Source organism: Myxine glutinosa, chromosome 7 (genome assembly GCF_964187855.1).
Source record: "Myxine glutinosa chromosome 7, kmMyxGlut1.1, whole genome shotgun sequence".
Classification (NCBI taxonomy): domain Eukaryota; kingdom Metazoa; phylum Chordata; class Myxini; order Myxiniformes; family Myxinidae; genus Myxine; species Myxine glutinosa.
In genome coordinates, this window is record NC_136267.1 from 104,351,390 (window position 1) to 104,370,490 (window position 19,101).

Consider the following 19,101-nt stretch of genomic DNA (forward strand, 5'->3'; position numbering starts at 1 on the left):
TAACCGCTACACACGCCCCTCCAGAATCGACTTGCACTGGCAGGGTCAATTTAAGGGGGGTCCTGATGACCCGGCCAAAGCGACCCCTGGAGGGTCGTGGGGGGTGGGGGGGGTCTGGTGTGGTGGTGGGTGGTCGAGCGGGGGGAACTGTGGACGGGGGGCGGCCTCGCCGCGGAGGAAGGGTCAACCGTGGTGGTTGGTCGACGTCCACGTGCGCCGGCATGAGGCGGTCCACCGAAATCCAATCTGACCTGCCGCCGATGTCGATGACGAACGACTTGTCATCCCGTCGCAGGACCCGGAAGGGCCCGTCGTACGGCGGCCGGAGTGGCCCCTGGTGTGCATCATGATGCACAAAAACGTACTCCGCTGTGCGAAGTGCTGGGGGGACGTAGGACTGGGGGCCACCGTGGCGGCACGTTGGCATGGGGGCAAACCGTCGGGCGGCCTCCTGGAGGTCTGAGCGCTGGCGAGCTGTGGACCAGGGACTGGTAGCGTCGAGCACGAACTCGCCCGGGATGCGGAGCGGCTGGCCGTAGACGAGCTCGGCGGTGGACGCCTGGAGGTCCTCCTTGGGGGCCGTGCGGAGGCCCAAAAGGATCCACGGCAGCCGGTCGGACCAACCGTCGTCCTGAAGGCCGGCCATGAGCGCGGCCTTCATGGAGCGGTGAAAACGCTCGCACAACCCATTGGCTTGGGGGTGGTAGGCCGTGGTACGGTGGAGCTGGACTCCAAGGTTGCGGGCGACCGCGCCCCACAGCTCGGAGGTGAACTGCGGACCGCGGTCCGAAGAGATGTCCGCTGGTGCGCCGAAACGGGCGACCCAGGTGGCAATGAAAGCCTGTGCCACGTCGGCGGTGGTGGTGGAAATGAGGGGAACGGCCTCCGGCCACCTGCTGGTCCTGTGCACCATGGTGAGCAGGTGTGTGAAACCCCGCGATGGGGGAAGGGGGCCCACCAGGTCCACGTTGACGTGGTCGAAACGCCGTTCGGGCACGGTGAGAGGTGCCAGCGGAGCCTGGGTGTGGCGGTGGACCTTGGCCCGCTGGCAGGCCGTGCAGGCGTTGGCCCAATCGCGGACGTCCCGTCGAAGGCCGTGCCAGACGAAACGCGCCGACACCAGCTTCTGGGAAGCTTTCCGGCCTGGGTGAGAAAGGCGGTGGATGGAGGCGAAGATGCGGCGCTGCCAGGTAACGGGCACGATGGGGCGAGGCTGGCCTTGGGAGACGGCGCAGAGCAGGACAGTGTCAGCCAAGGGGATGTCGGCCAGGCGTAGGCCCGTGTCCGCCGCCCGGAGGGCCTGCACCGTGGTGTCAGTGGTCTGGTCGGCCGCCATGAGTGCGAAGTCCATGCCGAGGTGGACCGCGTTCGCGCTGGCCCGAGAAAGACAGTCGGCCACGGCGTTGTCTTTGCCGGCGACGTGCCGGATGTCCGTGGTAAATTCCGACACGGCGGAGAGGTGGCGCTGCTGGCGGGCTGACCACGGCTCCATGACTTTGGCCATTGCGTAAACCAACGGCTTGTGGTCGACGAAAGCCGTGAACGGGCGGCCCTCCAGGAGGTGCCGGAAATGGCGAATGGCCAGGAATAGACCGAGGAGCTCGCGGTCAAACGTGCTGTATTTTAACTCGTTCGGCCGGAGTTGCCGGCTGAAAAAAGGCGAGTGGCTGCCAAACCCCGTTCACCCATTGTTCATGTACAGCGCCCACCGTGTAGTCGGAGGCGTCCGTAGTGAGGGCGATGGGAGCGTCGAGCACCGGGTGAGCCAGCAGCATTGCATCGGCGAGGGCCCGCTTCGCGCTCGTGAATGCCGTGCCCATGGGCGCGGACCAGACGATGTCATGCTTGGCCGGCTTGCCCCAGAGGGCTTCGTAAAGGGGCCGCATGAGCTGAGCAGCGCAGGGCACGAATCGGTGATAAAAATTCACCATGCTGAGGAACTCTTGCAGGGCCTTGATGGAGCGGGGAGGCGGGAACTTGGTGATGGCCTCGACCTTAGTCGACAGCGGCATGGCCCCGGTCCTGGTGATGCGGTGGCCCAAAAAGTCAACGGCCGTCGTGCCGAAGTGGCATTTGGCCGGGTTGACGATTAAGCCGTGCTCGCTGAGGCGTCCGAACAGTGTTCGGAGGTGGAGGAGGTGCTCGGCCCGGGACGTGCTGGCGATGAGGATGTCGTCCAGGTAGACGAAGAGAAATGGCAGGTCGCGCAGCACGCCGTCCATCAAGCGCTGGAACGCCTGGGCCGCATTCTTGAGGCCAAATGGCATCCTCAAAAATTCGAACAGGCCGAACGGCGTGATGACGGCCGTTTTTGGGACGTCGGCCGGCCTGACAGGTACCTGGTGGTATCCCCGTATCAGGTCAATTTTTGAAAAAATGACCCGTCCCGCCAAACGGGCGGAAAAGTCTTGGATGTGCGGGATCGGATACCTGTCGGGGGTGGTAGCGTCGTTGAGGCGGCGGTAGTTGCCACATGGGCGCCATCCGCCCCCCTGCTTTGGCACGATGTGCAGTGGTGAGGCCCACGCGCTATCGGAGCTCCGCACGATGCCGAGGTGCTCCAACCCGTCGAACTCGGCTTTGGCCACGGCGAGCTTGGCCGGGTCGAGGCGGCGGGCTCTGGCGTAGACCGGCGGGCCCATAGTGGGTATGTGGTGCTCGATACCATGTCGCACTGCGACGGCCGAAAACGTCGGCCGCGTGAGGGCCGGAAATTCCATGAGCAGGCGAGTGAACTCGTTCGCCGCCGGGAGGGCGCATGCTAGTTCGGTCGGCACGGAGCTGCTCATCGTACATACCAGGGAGCTAAAGGTCTCGGCGTTGACAAGGCGAGGTTTGACGTCGACCAGCAGCCCGTGCGCGCAGAGGAAATCGGCGCCCAGCAAAGCCATGGGCACGCTTGCGGTCACAAAGGTCCAATTAAAGCGCTGGCTGCCGAAGCAGAGGGTGACGTTGCGTGGGCAGAAGGTGCGGATGGCCGATCCGTTGGCAGCGACCAAGGAGGGGCCGCAAACGGCGGTCTGCTTGTCCTGCTCGGAGGCGGGTATGACGCTCAGTTGGGCGCTGGTGTCACACAGGAAACGCCGCCCGGACGCTTTGTCATGAATAAAAAGCAAGTGGCCGGCGCTCATGGCTGGTAATGAACGCCGGCCCGGCCGTTTCCCAACTTGCCGAAAGTGCACGGGGTTGGCATGTCCGAGCCTTCCGTCCGAACCTGCCGTGGTAATAACACCACGCCTGGTCAGGTGGAGGCCCCGGCCGTCGTGTTGGAAGCGGTCGGCGCGGCGTGGCGGCTGCCAGTTGCACCGGCAGTTCGGCCTCCAACCGCGCAGGGTGCTCGGGCGCCATGGGCGTCGCCTCGGACGGCGGCGGGCTCCAGGTAGCCACCCCGATGTGCTGGCCTGCCGAGGGGATCTTGTCGGCTTCCCTGGCGAGGGCGCGGGGATCCGTGATCTGCGTGCCTGCCAGGGCGAGGCGTACCTGGTTAGGCAGCTGGCGGAGGTTAGGCAGCTGAACAGAAAATCCAGAGAGTGCTCACCGAGCAGCGAGAGCATGTAGTCCATTCGCTCGGACAGGCGCGTGTCGCCGAGCTCGGGCAGGTCGAGCAGGCGTCGTGCGCGTTCTGCCGGTGAGAGGGCGAACGTGTCGAGGAGGAGCGTCTTGATCGCGCCATACTTGTCAGTAGCTGGCGGGCGCTGGAGGAGGCTCAGGGCGCGGGCCGCGGTGGCGGAACCGAGCGCTGCTACCACATGGTGGAAGCGGGTGTCGTCGGCGGTGACGCCTCGCAGGGCAAACTGGGGGTCCGCCTGGGCGAACCAAACCGCCGCGTGAGCCTCCCAGAAGGTAGGCAGTTTAAGGGCAACTGCCGTGTCCATGTCGTGGGTCACCAATGAAGGAGCTGTGCTCCAACGCGAGTCGAAAGGATTGACGCGACCAAAGATGGAAATTCGTCCGGGTTGCTTTATTGCACGTATCAAACTCGGGTACTCTGAAAAGCCCGTTTATCGGGCAGCAATATATATACACATCATGCCGGAGCGTTTGCCCCGGGAAAGCTGAGACCGGGCATGCCCGGGCATCCTAGGCGAGCCCTGGAAAGGCGAGGCTGGGCGTGCCCGGGCATCCTGGGCGAGTCCTGGAAAGGCGAGTCTGGACATGCCCGGGCGTCCTGGGCGAGCCCTGGAAAGGCGAGAGCGGGCATGCCCGGGCGTCCTGGGCGAGCCCTGGAAAGACGAGTCTGGGCATGCCCGGGAAAGACGAGACCGGGCGTGCCCGGGCGGCTCGGGCGAGCCCGGGAACGGCGAGTCCGGGCATGCCCGGGGGAGGCGCGTCTGGGCCTGTCCGGGCGGCCTGGGCGAGCCCGGCATGGTGATCGCTCCCTGGCCGCGTCCTCGGTAGGTGCAAGGCGATTGTGTATACCCAGCGGTAACCGCTACAGCATCATCATTAGTGAAATCTAAACGGCACGCATTGTGAACACGTTGTCCCTCTTTAGTTCTAATGTCACTGCTCCGCTTTTCACTCGCACCATTGATGCCTTCACTTCCTTTTGGTCGAAGAGTGACGGTCTCCCCACCTGCAGCAAGGCTTTTACGGCATATGACACACTCCTCCATTTCTGTTATGCAGCAAATTCCTGAAAAATAGATTAAGTATGATAAATAATTAAGTTCTGGTGTCACAATGCAATGAGTTACATCTGATGAATACATTTCAGACGTCGAAATTGATGGCTGAGGATACACAATCTATCTATAATTCCATTAATCTCTGTGTGTATGTGTGTTTGTATGTGTGTATGTGTGTTTGTATGTGTGTATGTTTGTCTGTGACCGCTGTTTCTCGACAACTACCGGTCCGATATACTTTAAACTTGCCAGGTATATTGCTGGGGACCCGAGGATGTGCCTTTTCAAGGTTTCATATTAATCGGAGAAGTAGTTACCGAGCTATGGCGATTTCTTTACCAAACACTGCAAGCCGTTCGCTTTGGACCAAACCATTGCATGTAAATAGAGGGGGGGGGGTTCTGTGGTCGTTGCGAATGGACCAAACCATTCATGTAAATAGAGGGGGGGGGGGGGTTCTGTGGTCGTTACTGCCACGTGGTTTCAAAGTTTTTTTTTGTTGTTGTTGTTTGCACGCATGTTTTTTTGCACCCACGTACGGGCACGCCCTAGGATGTTTACACACACACACCCCTACACAAATTTTTTTTTTTTTTTTTTTTTGGCAAGGAACGGGCACCCACGTACGGGCACGTCCTAGCTTATATATAGTACGGGCATGCCCTAGTCTATCTATAATTCCATTAATCTCTGTGTGTATGTGTGTTTGTATGTGTGTATGTGTGTTTGTATGTGTGTATGTTTGTCTGTGACCGCTGTTTCTCGACAACTACCGGTCCGATATACTTTAAACTTGCCAGGTATATTGCTGGGGACCCGAGGATGTGCCTTTTCAAGGTTTCATATTAATCGGAGAAGTAGTTACCGAGCTATGGCGATTTCTTTACCAAACACTGCAAGCCGTTCGCTTTGGACCAAACCATTGCATGTAAATAGAGGGGGGGGTTCTGTGGTCGTTGCGAATGGACCAAACCATTCATGTAAATAGAGGGGGGGGGGGTTCTGTGGTCGTTACTGCCACGTGGTTTCAAAGTTTTTTTTTGTTGTTGTTGTTTGCACGCATGTTTTTTTGCACCCACGTACGGGCACGCCCTAGGATGTTTACACACACACACCCCTACACAAATTTTTTTTTTTTTTTTTTTTGGCAAGGAACGGGCACCCACGTACGGGCACGTCCTAGCTTATATATAGTACGGGCATGCCCTAGTCTATCTATAATTCCATTAATCTCTGTGTGTATGTGTGTTTGTATGTGTGTATGTGTGTTTGTATGTGTGTATGTTTGTCTGTGACCGCTGTTTCTCGACAACTACCGGTCCGATATACTTGAAACTTGCCAGGTATATTGCTGGGGACCCGAGGATGTGCCTTTTCAAGGTTTGAAATTAATCGGACAAGTAGTTACCGAGCTATGTCCAAAAAACGATTCAACCAATCAGAGAGCAGCGAGCTATCGCGTGTGCCGAACGTGGCGAACACACTCTGCCTCGGATGGCACATTTGAGAGCGTATTCATTTATTTCACGTTTGCAAACTATGTTGGCGCTATGTTGGCGTTAAACTATGTTTTAAAACTAATAAAAACCATTTCATGTAAATAGAGGGGGGGGGTTGTCACTGTACTCGCAAGCCGTTCGCCGTTCGCTTTGGCGTTGCGAATGGACCAAAACATTTCATGGACCAAACCATTTCATGTAAAGCGTTCGCCGTTCGCTTTGGCGTTGCGAATGAACCAAAACATTTCATGGACCAAACCATTTCATGTAAATAGAGGGGGGGGGGGATTGTCACCGTACTCGCACCCACGTACCCACGTACCCACGTACCCACGTACGGGCATTGCACCCACGTACGGGCATGCCCTAGTACCAGTAATGAAAGTAAAAGATCAGCATACTTGACAGAAACCTCACCAATTATTGCCATAAATGCCCAAATGGCATCACATAGGAAGGAATGTCAACACATGCAGGTATGCATTAGAGTTTACCAAGGTGACTTTTTTAAAGTTCCTAAAAACTCACCTGTACATGCTGTAAAGTACCAACATTCATTTTTACTCGTAATTTCTTCATCAAATCAGAATGACAAGGAAGAAGCAATCAAGAATCATGATTCCAATCAAAACAGTATGGAGGAAGCTCCGTTTGTTTTAATCTTTTAATTACCTGGATTTCAGTATAGATGGCACTGCTGTTTGGAGGAGAAATCAATGGGATGCCAAACAGGACAAAACAGGCATACCTAAAACATGCACCGACTATAATAGAAAAAGAGGTTTTTCATTAATGGCAACACTTAATTAGCATAATTATGATTACATAATCAGGTAATGATCCAAGTAGGTACCTAACTAACAACACTATTGATGAAGTTGGGTCGCATTAAATTGATTATTCATGAGACAAACGCAAGATTTCTTCTTGTTTAGCTTGTTCCTTTGATGTTCGGACCTAATTAACATAAATTAGCATATTTAGACCCCTTCCACCCCTCCCATTCATCTCTATTTTTTATATGGTATTCCTGGGGTATGTCAGAGGAGAATCCAACAGAGAAACAATCTTTTCCAATTAGTGGTGGGTTAGGCTTCTAAATTGACTAACTTGACTGGACTATTAGGGTGTGGCGGACACAAAAGCTCACTGGCATGAGGGCATCATTCCGCGCACCAAGTGGGTGGCGGCCACGCCCAAGGGGTAGGCGTGGCCGCGGGATATACACCGGGCGCAAAGCCCGGAGCGCGCCAGTGCTACAGTTGAGCTCTTATAATAAAGACTCTTGAACTTACCGCGTTGCCTGCTTCCTCCTTGTTATACAAGTAAGCGCGCGTAGCACCGCACTTCATTGGTGACCCTCCGACGTTGGATCAGCCGTCGCTGACCGACCGAATACGCCATCGCAATGGCAAACAACGCGGTTACGATCAAACTCCCCGAGTTCTGGGAGGCGCAAGCTGAAGTATGGTTCCTGCAGGCAGAAGCCCAGTTCCGACTTCGAGGCATCATGGTGGACGAGACCATGTACTGCCATGTGGTCGCCTCCCTCGGGCCCGGCACGGCCGCCCGCGTCGTGTCGGTCCTGAGGAACCCACCGGCCGACGGCAGGTACGAGGCGATCAAGCGTCTCCTCCTTGCCACGTTCGGCCTCACGGTGGACGCCCGGGCCGACCGCCTCCTGGACCTCCCCGAGCTCGGTGACACACGACCGTTGGTCCGCATGGACCATATGCTGTCATTGATGGGCGACGAAACCCCAAACGCTCTATTCCGGGCGTTATTTCGACGCCAGCTGCTGGCACGCGTACGCCTCGCCTTGGCCGGTTCTGCGACAACGGAACCCCGAGCTCTCGCTGCCGAGGCCGACAGGTTCTTCGCGGCTTTGGACACACAGGCGAGTTTCGGCGCGGCCGTCGCGAATCCCGAGGCTGACCCTGATGCTGATGCACCACACCTCGTGGCTGATGCTGAAGCACACCTCGCGGCCGCCGCCACGCCCCGCCCACCACCGCCGCCGCAGAGAAAACCGCGGCCTCCGCCGCCTTCGCCGCAATCCTGGTGTTTTTTCCACGCCCATTTCGGCCACAAGGCTCGGCAATGTCGCCCGCCGTGCTCATTCGGCAGGTCGGGAAACGCCCGGGCCGGCCCTCGGTAGTGGCACTGAGCGCCGGCCGTTCAAACAGCCTACTGTTCACACGGACACCTTATCCGGGCGCCATTACCTGTGCGACACGGGAGCGCAGGTGAGTGTCGTTCGCGCCGGTACGTCCGACAAGCAGTCCGCGGGCCGGGGCCCCGCGCGCTTTGCTGCCAGCGGTACGTCCATTCGCACGTACGGAAAACGATGCCTTTCTCTGCGGTTCGGAGGGCAGGTTTTCCGGTGGTCGTTCGTCACTGCCGACGTGCCTATGGCACTGCTCGGCGCGGACTTCCTCTGTGCCAATGGTCTGCTGGTGGACGTAAAGCACAGAAGGCTTGTCCAGGCTGAGACGTTCAGCTCGCTCGCGTGCACGCTGCCCGCCTCGTTGAGCAGCTCCCGGAGCGGCTCATCAAGCGGCTCGCCGAGCGGCTTGCTGAGCGGTTCGGTTCCGGCCAGGTTCATCTGTACGCTTCCGGCAGCGAACGAATTCACCCGCCTCCTCGCCGGTTTCCCGGCCCTCACGCGGCCCACCTTCTCAGCGGGGGCCATCAAGCACGGGGTGGAACCTCACATCCCCACCGGCGGGCCACCTGTCTACGCCCAGGCATGCCGCCTCGAGCCGACGAAGCTCGCGGTCGCTAAAGCGGAGTTCGCTACCCTGGAGCGGCTCGGCATCGTGCGGCGCTCCGAGAGTGCTTGGGCGTCGCCGCTTCACATCGTGCCAAAGCACAGCGGGGGATGGCGACCGTGCGGGGACTACCAGCGCCTCAACGACGCCACCACCCCCGACCGCTACCCCGTCCCCCACATTCAGGACTTCTCCGCCCGGTTGGTGGGCATGTCCTTCTTTTCGAAGGTGGACCTCATACGCGGCTACCATCAGGTCCCCGTCAGGCCGGAGGACATCCCGAAGACGGCGGTCATCACGCCATTCGGACTTTTCGAATTTCTTCAGATGCCCTTCGGTTTGAAGAATGCGGCTCAAGCGTTCCAGTGACTAATGGACAGCATCTTGTGCGATTTGGATTTCATCTACGTCTACCTGGACAACATCCTCGTCGCCAGCGCGTCCCGCGAAGAGCACCTTCACCATCTCTGCACGCTCTTCGAACGTCTGGGCCAGCATGGCCTCATCGTGAACCCCGCCAAGTGCCGGTTCGGCGTCGCCGACATCGACTTTTTGGGGCACCGCGTCACCAGGCACAAGGCCGTCCCCCTACCGGCCAAGGTGGAGGCGGTGAAGGGGTTTCCGTGCCCCCGCACGATCAAGGGGCTCCAGGAGTACCTGGGCATGGTAAACTTTTACCATCGGTTCCTGCCCCGCATCGCCCAGCTCCTGCGCCCCTTGCATGAGGCCCTCCGGGGCAAGCCGGGCAAAGGTGACGTTACCTGGACCGAGCAGATGGACGCGGCGTTCGCGGGCGCGAAGCTCACCTTGGCTAACGCCACCATGCTCGCGCACCCGGCGCCCGATGCACCGATCGCCCTCACCACCGACGCCTCGGACTACGCAGTGGGCGCGGTACACGAGCAATGGGTGCGTGGTGCTTGGCAACCGCTGGCGTTCTTCAGCCGGCAGCTTCGCTCGCCCGAACGCCGCTATAGTACCTTCGACCGCGAGTTGCTCGGGCTTCACCTGGCGGTCAGGCACTTCCGCCATCTGCTCGAGGGCTGTGCGTTCACGGCCTTCGTCGACCACAAGCCACTGGTCTTCGCGATGGGCAAGGTCGCCGAGCCGTGGTCGGCCCGGCAGCAGCGTCACCTCTCGGCCGTGTCTGAATATACAACGGACATCCGGCACGTCGCGGGGAAGGACAACCCGGTGGCGGATTGCCTTTCCCGGTCTGTCGCCCACGCAGTCCACCTTGGCATTGACTATGCCCGGATGGCGGCAGACCAGGCCGCCGACCCCGGCGTCCAGGCCTTGCGGACCGCCATCATGGGCCTCCGCGTCACCGAGGTGCCGTTCGACGGCGTGGCCCTCTTGTGCGACGTCTCCCTCGGGCGGCCTCGCCCCATCGTGCCAGCGGGCTGGCAGCGCCAGGTTTTTGACGCCATCCACGGCCTGTCCCACCCGGGCACGAAGGCCTCCCAGAGGTTGGTCGCCGACAAGTTTGTCTGGCATGGCCTCCGGAAGGCCGTCCGCGGCTGGACCAGGATGTGCCTCGCGTGCCAACGCGCGAAGGTGCACCGACACACCCAGGCCCCATTGGCCCCATTCACGGTGCCGAAACGTAGGTTCGACCACGTGCACGTGGACCTGGTGGGACCTCTGCCCCCCTCGCGGATGTTTCACCCATGTCCTGACAATGGTGGACCGCACCACCTGGTGGCCGGAGGCCGTGCCTTTGGCGGCGACGATGGCGGCGGACGTCGCACAGGCATTCATCGCCACCTGGGTCACCCGGTTCGGCGCCCCCTTGGATATCTCGTCCGACCGCGGCCCCCAGTTCACCTCGGAGCTCTGGGGGGCGGTCGCGTGGGGGCTTGAGGTCCAGCTGCACCGAACCACGGCCTACCACCCCCAGGCCAACGGCCTGTGCGAGCGGTTCCACCACTCGTTGAAGGCCGCGCTCCGGGCCACCCTCCGCGACGGCGGCTGGGTCGACAGGCTCCCCTGGGTCCTGCTGGGCCTCCGGACGGCACCCAAGGACGACCTGCGCACATCCGCGGCGGAGTTGGTCTTCGGACAACCGCTGCGGGTGCCGGGCGAGTTCCTCCCCGACCCCACGGCACCATGGTCCACGGCGCAGGAGCGCTCCGCGCTGCAGGAGACAGCCCGGAGGTTCGCCCTGGTGCCGACGGCGCACCACGGGCACCCGCCTACGCACGTCGCCCCGGAGCCTCGCACCGCGGAGTACGTCTTCATCCGGCACGACGCCCACCGGACCCCACTGCGGCCCCCGTACGACGGGCCTTTCCGCGTGCTGGAGACCGGGGTGAAACATTTCACCTTGGACATCGGCGGTACTCCCGACCACGTCTCGGTGGATCGCCTCAAGCCGGCCCACCTCGACGTGGACCACCCACCGCCGGTGGCTCGGCCCCCGCGTCAGGGCCGCCCCCCTGCGGGCGGACCCCCGGCACTGCCCAGGCCCGCCGGCCCGCCACCTCCCGGTCCTGCACCCATCCCGGGTGCAGCCGGAGGCATCCCAGCTGGCATCCCTGCACCCCGGACGCCGCCGGTCGCCAGAGGGCGCTTCGGCCGGGTCATCCGTTTGCCCCGCAAACTGGCCCTCCAGGTGCGCGGGAATTCTGGGGGGGCACGTGTGGCGGACACGAAAGCTCACTGGCGTGAGGGCATCATTCCGCGCACCAAGTGGGCAGCGGCCACGCCCAGGGGGTAGGCGTGGCCGCGGGATATACACCGGGCGCGCAGCCCGGAGCGTGCCAGTGCTACAGTTGAGCTCTTATAATAAAGACTCTTGAACTTACCGCGTTGTCCACTTCCTCCTTGTTATACAAGTAAGCGCGCGTAGCCCCGCACTTCAAGGGCATATATATCACTTGTGTCATCTCCATGAGCTACAAAACACAGCTCCAATTCATCTCAGCAGCAAAGATAGGGATCATTAGAATAAATTATACCCTCAATTAAATAAAATATGTATTTTTTATGCCTTAAAATATATAATGTGGGGTCCATGGCTTATAGTTGAGGATCTGGGGTTCCCGAGGTTCAAAAATAGGTTAAGAACCACTGGTCTGAAGGTTTAAGGGGTCTAAGCAGTTTAACGGGCCTCGAGGGTCTAACTGTTGAAGGTGTCCAAAGTGGTATTCATGGTGTTACGTGGTCCAACAGTCCAAAGGGTATATGGGGTCTCAAGGCCCAAAGTGTACATTCAAATAAGGTCTAAAGGTCCACAAGATCTTGATGGGTTTAAAGTGTCGAAAGGGTCTTAAAAGGACTAAAAAGGGAATAAAACGACAAAAAGGACTCCCCGCTCCCCCACCCCGACCCTCACCTGCCCTCTCCCTTTCTTTCCCATTCTTCAAACAAGAGAGCATTAATGGCATTAAGAGGTTAAAATTTAATTACGAGGATTAATTAAATGATTATTAAGATCAAATAACATTAAGAGATTATATTGAGAGGTTTAAATTAAACAACGACAAACATTGTTTTTATTGAATGTACTAGCTAGTGAGTCCACAAAATCTAGCGATATGTGATGGACACAGAAACATCGATTACATTTTGCATGCAAACTTGTGTGTAATTAATCGTTTTCTGTTCACACCGCGTGCGCGGCCTGGTATCCTGAGGCTTCCCTCCCTACATCTGTGTTTTGTGAATACAAGTTCTTTCCTTCGCTGTATTTTGTATACAAGATCGAGGCTCGTGAAAGAGCTAACATTAATGACACAAAAAGTCAAACTGACACATACAACACAAAAAATAAGGGGAGCGGTAGACAAGATGGGGAGAGAGGGGGAAGGACACAAACACAACATTTGAGAGCAAGGACATCGGGAGAAATGTGGGAGGGGAAGGGCTTTGGGGGAGGTGGGAGAGGTATAAAACATATGAATACTGCAAGGACTTTCAGGAAAGAAGTTGGAATTTCAAAAAAAGTGTATCTGGGGTGAATTAGCGGGGGTAGAAAAGATCAAGGTTTTGGATTGGGGAAGATAAGAGATGGTGGTGAACAGCTGTTTTAAAGACCTGGAGGGAGGAGTGGGATTGAATGGAGTGGTGGAGTTTGTTCCAGAGGTGGTAGAAAAGGGGAATGAAAGAGTGAAGGTGAGCAGAGAGCCTAGATTTTGGCAGTTTAACCATAAGAGGGTTGCAGGCAGATCTTGTGCGACCTGAAGGAATATTGGGGGGGACAGAGCCCAGAGAGAGCTGGGGGGGTCAAGGCCTGAGAGGAGTCGGTAGAAGACAGAAAGACCACCAACCTGCCTGCGGTGAGTGAGTGAAAGGCCCTCGGAGTTAACTTCATCGCAGGAGATCCCAATGATTCTGAAAGCTTTGGTTTCAACAGCGTGAAGCCGAGCTAGGTGTGAGGCAGGAGCACCGGCCCACAGGGGGGAACAGTATTCCATTGAGCTGCGGGTGAAAGCCTTGCATGTGGTGAGGAGCTCAGGTGTGCCAAGGAAGGACTTCGCACGACGGAGGATGCCCAGTCGGCGACTGGTTTTGGAGGCCAGCTTGGAAATGTGGTTTTCCCAAGAAAGATCATGGCAGATAGTGAGACCCCTGTTTCTTTAATTTCCTTTACTCCCCCTGCCTCCCCTGAACATCTTATATTACCCTTTGTCTAACGTATTAAATACCAAAAATATATATATAACTTTTTTTATTATTATTTCGTTCTCTCCTCGCGGGCCCCGCCCACGTGTGCTGTTGTCTCGCCCCACCCTCTTTATCTCCTTTTCTTCCACCTCTTCCATCTCAAGCCGATACTCACCTTTCCAATCCTGGTTTCCACCATGCTCATTCAACCCTTTCTCCTTCTTTCTCAGATCTGCACCCTCACTTCGGGGACTTTTCCCAGATTGTTTTTCACGGTTTTGTTTAAATATGCTTAAACTTTCCCCTGCATTGTTTTATTCAGTGGTTTATTACAACACGCTGTTTTTCTTCTTATTGAAAAGGGTTTTTTCAATTTCCTCTTCAATTCATTCCATTTCAATTTTTTTGAAATCTCTTACAGTCCTTTCTACATTCTCTAAGTCTAAACTCACCTTCATTCCACCCCTCCTCTATCGTTTTCAAATGGATCTCTGACTTGAAAATCACAATAAACCCACCCAGTTTGTAATAAATGTTTGTCTGTCATTAATCATCCACTTTCAAAAATCACCCCTCACCCCTTCCCTCCTACACTCCCCCCCTCACTTACAAAGCTCTCCTCACCCCTCCCTTTCAATTTTCCTCCTCGCTCCTCCACTCCTAATCTCCCTCCTCCCTCCTCCCTTTAAAAACTCCCCCCTCACACCTACCCTTCTAAACTCCCACCTCACTCCTCCCCTTCAAAACTCCCCCCACCCCTCCCTTTCAAATCTCCCCTCCACCTACCCCTCCCCTTAAAATCTCCTCCCCTTACCATCTTTCTCAAATTTCCCCCCCTCCCCCTCCTCCTCACAGCTGCCTCCTCCCCACTTCCTCTCCCTTCCATCTCATACCTCCACCTCCTCCAATCTTGTACTTTGTCCTCCCACCCCCCCCCGAACGGTATGCATCTCAAACATCCAGACTTGACAGAAACTTTCCTCCTTCAAGATGTCTCTGATTCCTTAGTATCTCTTCCTGGTTACTCCCTCCTCCGGTATGATAGACCTGAGCCTCGTCCTGGTGGTGGGGTTGCTATCTTTATCAAAAACTCTCTTCCTCACTCGCCCTGCACTGCCCTCTCTCCACCCCACCCCCAGGAGTACCTCTGGCTACGGCTTCCCCTCTGCTCCCACCTTTTGTTCACATGTGTTTTGTACCGTCCTCCAAACAGTGATGACTCCATTTACATCTCGCTGTCTGACAACATGGACCAACTTCTATCCATTCATACCAACTCTCTCTTCCTCATTTGTGGCGACTTCAACTGTCATCATGCAAGCTGGCTGGCATGTGGGTGTGGGTACCTCTTGCACCAGCAATGGCATCTCAGCAAAGGACTTCTGTGACTCATTGGGACTGACACAATCTCTCAATTTCCCGACCCGGTTCTCAGTCAATGGAGTATCTTCTCTTCAAGACTTGGTTATGACAAACTTCCCTGAAAATGTCTGCTGCTCTTCTTCTGCTCCAATCGGTTCTTCTGATCATGTGCTTGTCAAAGCTGTATACATGTATGATACATGTAGGACTGTATACATGTATGATACATGTATGTATGAGGAAGAGAGAGTTGGGATGAGTGGATAGAAGTTGGTCCATATTGTCGGACAGCGAGATGTAAATGGAGTCTCTCTGGCCATTCTCAGAGAGCGTCCTCAGCGTCGACAAGTCTGGCATTTCACTCAGGCCGACTGGCACGGTCTTCAAGCAGCCATCAATCATCTGGACTGGTCTCCCATCTCTACTGCCTCTGACATCAACTCATCCTGGGAATTCTTCCAAAGCAAACTGCTCTCTCTCATGCACAGATTTATCCCATCTCGTCTTCAGTTGTCATACCCTTCCTCCCGTCCGTGGTACACTGAATCTTGTGGTGAGGCAGTTACCGTGAAACAACTTGCCTTTGCCTCTTGGAAGGCTAATCCAACTGAAGGCAATCTCAGTTCCTTTCACAAAGCCCGGAAACAAGTGTGTTTTGTTACGTGTTCCTCCCCGACCTCCTGGTCTCGGTATCCCTCCGAACCCCGGGAGGAGCCACGGCAGAAAAAATATGTTATTCCGTGTCGAAACCAATAGGAAAACCACACCAAGAGTTATCCACAAACAAAGAATATATTAAAAAGCACACAGGATAACCATACAACAATGATAGCAATCAACCATACAATCAATCTCTTAAGATGGTACTATACCATCTTAATAAGTAACATAAACTCAATGATCCCAGTCCCAGCTCAGCAGCAGCTCAGCAGTGATCCGCGCTCCCAGTGAATGGAACCCAACTCCTCAATGTCTCCATAACTCAACGGAGATGAGGCGAAGACACGATGAGGCGGGTAAGGAGGTGTAGGCCAGGCATGGACCGTCACGTGGTCTAATCCAACACCAAACTGGCCGTGGAAAGGGAATCCCAAATAAGCGATCCTAACACTCCTCCCCCCCCCCCCCCCAACTCCCCACCCCCTCAAGAAAGAAAGTTTGAACACCGCGAAAACTTTCTTTGCAGGCAAACTCTTGAAACCAACAAACGTAAACTCACAACCCAAATCATCAATTCCCGTGAACAACAATAATCAAGATTTCCCAAAAATAAAGCAACAAACTTCGAACAACCCACAGAGATTTCCAAAATTAATTGACTGGACAAAGCGTCAGCCACGACATTGTCCCTGCCCTTTACATGTTCAATTTCCCAGTTGGACTCCTGCAAAGCCAAACTCCATCTCATCCCCCTCTTATTTTACCTTTCGTTTCTTTTGAATGAAGGTTAAGGGGTCGTAATCAAAATCCAAAGTCAAGCAAAACGACAACACTTTTCCCGGGAGGCCGAGCTGAAAGCCAGGTTCCATGGTGGTTGGGGTGGTGAGGCCTGGAAGTATTCACTACAGGGATGCCTTTAGGAACGTGGCGTTCACGGTTAATCCGTGTAGGAATTTTTTGCTCGGCTGCTCCGCAGCATTCAGTGCTTCAACTCTTTCTAACTTTCGTAATAACCACGGGTAGACCGCTTGTCACTGTAGTCACGTAAATAGCAGTCTCCCTCTCGGCCACTACCCTGATTATCATTCCTGCGGGAGCTGCCGTAACCCTGGGAGCCTCCGTAGTAATATCGACTGTGGCCACCACCAAAACTACCACCACTTTTTCCTCTTCTGTAGCCCCCTCGACACCTACGGCCTGCCTTCTCTACGGCTATGGTCCGACCCTCCAAATCCTTACCATTCCAATCCGTCTCTGCCTCTTTGGCGTCCTCTGTGTTTTCAAACATGACAAAGCCAAACCGTCTTGACTTGTGCGTTTCCCTGTCTTTTACCAGCCGCACTTCCAAAAGCGGTCCATATTTGCTGAAAACAGAGGTCAGAACTTCTTCCTTTGTTTTGAAGTTCAGTCCACCTACAAATAGCTTGCCAAATTTGCCGCCATCCCCAACTGGTGTGGTGTTATTTTCGCTGCTGGGCTTTTTACCAACCATCGGGTTACCAGAAACTTGACCACCGGCCAAATCATTCCCGATCACAACAGATACTCCCTCTACAGGAAGAGTGGCTTGTAAACCTACAGTGACCGGTCCTGACACCAAATCGTACTCCAAATGGATGACATGAAGTGGAGCTCTAACACAGCCACCAATCCCCTGTAAACGAACACTATCACCAGTTTCCGTCTCCTCTGACAATGGCAAGATGCCTTCAAGCATTAAAGATTGATGTGCTCCTCTGTCCCTCAATACCCTAACAGGTCTCCGGGTAGTCGGGTCTCCATCCAGTGACAACAACCCCTCTGAAATAAATGGTTGGTAACCCTTTTGGGGGCGATTACTCACATTTGCCATTGCATTCGGAGTGGTACTAGTCGAACTTCGCTCCTGATTTTCCTTTCCCAGAGCATAACAGGGGGACACCAAGTGTCCAGGTTTATGGCAAAAAGCGCAAGTAGGCCCGGAGGAGAACCTCGTGGTTTGTCTCGAGCCCCCCGGAGGATAAGTCTGCCTTGGAACTGCTGTCTTCGGATTTCTAGAAGTCGTGGTATCAGAGTGGTCCTCATATTCATCTCGAGGCCGCCCCCATGAATTTTCGTTCTCCGTCCCTGATATACCATACCTCCCCTGGCTCGGTCGAGGTGAGAAGTTAGGTTTGTGGAACCCCATCCTGTGGGTTAAGGCATAGTCATCAGCCATGGCTGCTGCCTCATACAGCTTTGGTATTCAGGCACCTTTTGAGCTCAGAAGCTATTTGGACATGACAGTGACCAAGTGATGTGGCTATCAAGGATATTTTTGATTTATTGATTAATCATTTAATCGATTAATTATTGATTGATTAATCAATTAATTATTTAATTTTTTATTAATGACTTATTTAATTAAATTTCTAAAAGACACATCTTCGAATGAAGCACTTGTTTATGTTATGTTATGATGTTATTAATGCTATGTTAATGTTAATGCTATGTTAACTATGTTAGGTTTAGTTAATACGATGTTTATGCTATGTTAGGTTTAGTTATGCTATTAGCCAATTGATTAAGGAAATATTTTGTGATAATCTTTTATTGATTTTGATTATACAATGAATCAATCAATTATTGTCCACCTCTCCCTCCCAATGCAGCCTCAATGAGCTGCACTGCGGTATTGCCGGGCGCCGGAGGCGCCCCGGCAATGCCGCCCTGTAGGATATTTAATTATTATTTTGGATGGGGGCGGTGTACTTGAATGTATCTGTCCTTGTTATTATTATTATAGATTGGTATCAAGTATAAATAGCTATATAGTGAAGTTCACTCTCGCCGGGCGTGGTGGCGTGCGCCTGTAATCCGGCTACTCGGAGGCTTAGGTTGAGGGATCGCTTGAGGACGGGAGCTCTGCGCTGTGCCGCGCTATGCCGATCGGGCGTCCGCACCAAGTCCGGCATCGACATGGGGAGCCAGGGGGAGCCCTGCGCTCTCCAGGTCGCCTAAGGAGGGACGAAACGGCCCAGGCCGGTAACGGAGCAGGTTAAAGTCCCCGTGCCGATCAGTGGTGGGATCGCGCCTGTGAATAGACGTTACAGAGCAGCCCGGCCGATACGGCGGCACCCAACCTTTTTTTTGCCTTTAAAAAAAAAATTATTAATCTATCTTCCTGCTTTCCTGCTTTCAACACACCTGTGTTAACCACCACAGACCGAGATTTTTAATTCCACATTAAAATTTTTCATTTTTAATTCATATGATATGTAATATGTAAAATGTAATGAGAAAATCTCAAAAACAATGGTACTTTGGAGGTGTTCCCGCTTGTCCCGCTTTGGAGGTAGCCACCTTTGGAGGTGGTTAACACAGCACGGTGGCTTGTCATAAACATGGACGCGCCTCCAAATCGTGTGGCGAGCACACGCATGCGCCTGGACGCTATCTGTTAGCGCGGAAGCCGATTTGAGTGCTACGGCGGCCATCTTGGCATGCCGATATTTCTAATTCTGACGCGGCAGATTCAAGTTTCATTCCTGAAATCTTTTGCTTTGGAATTCGACTGCGATTTCCGTGCGATTTTCCTCGGACGCCAAGTCACGA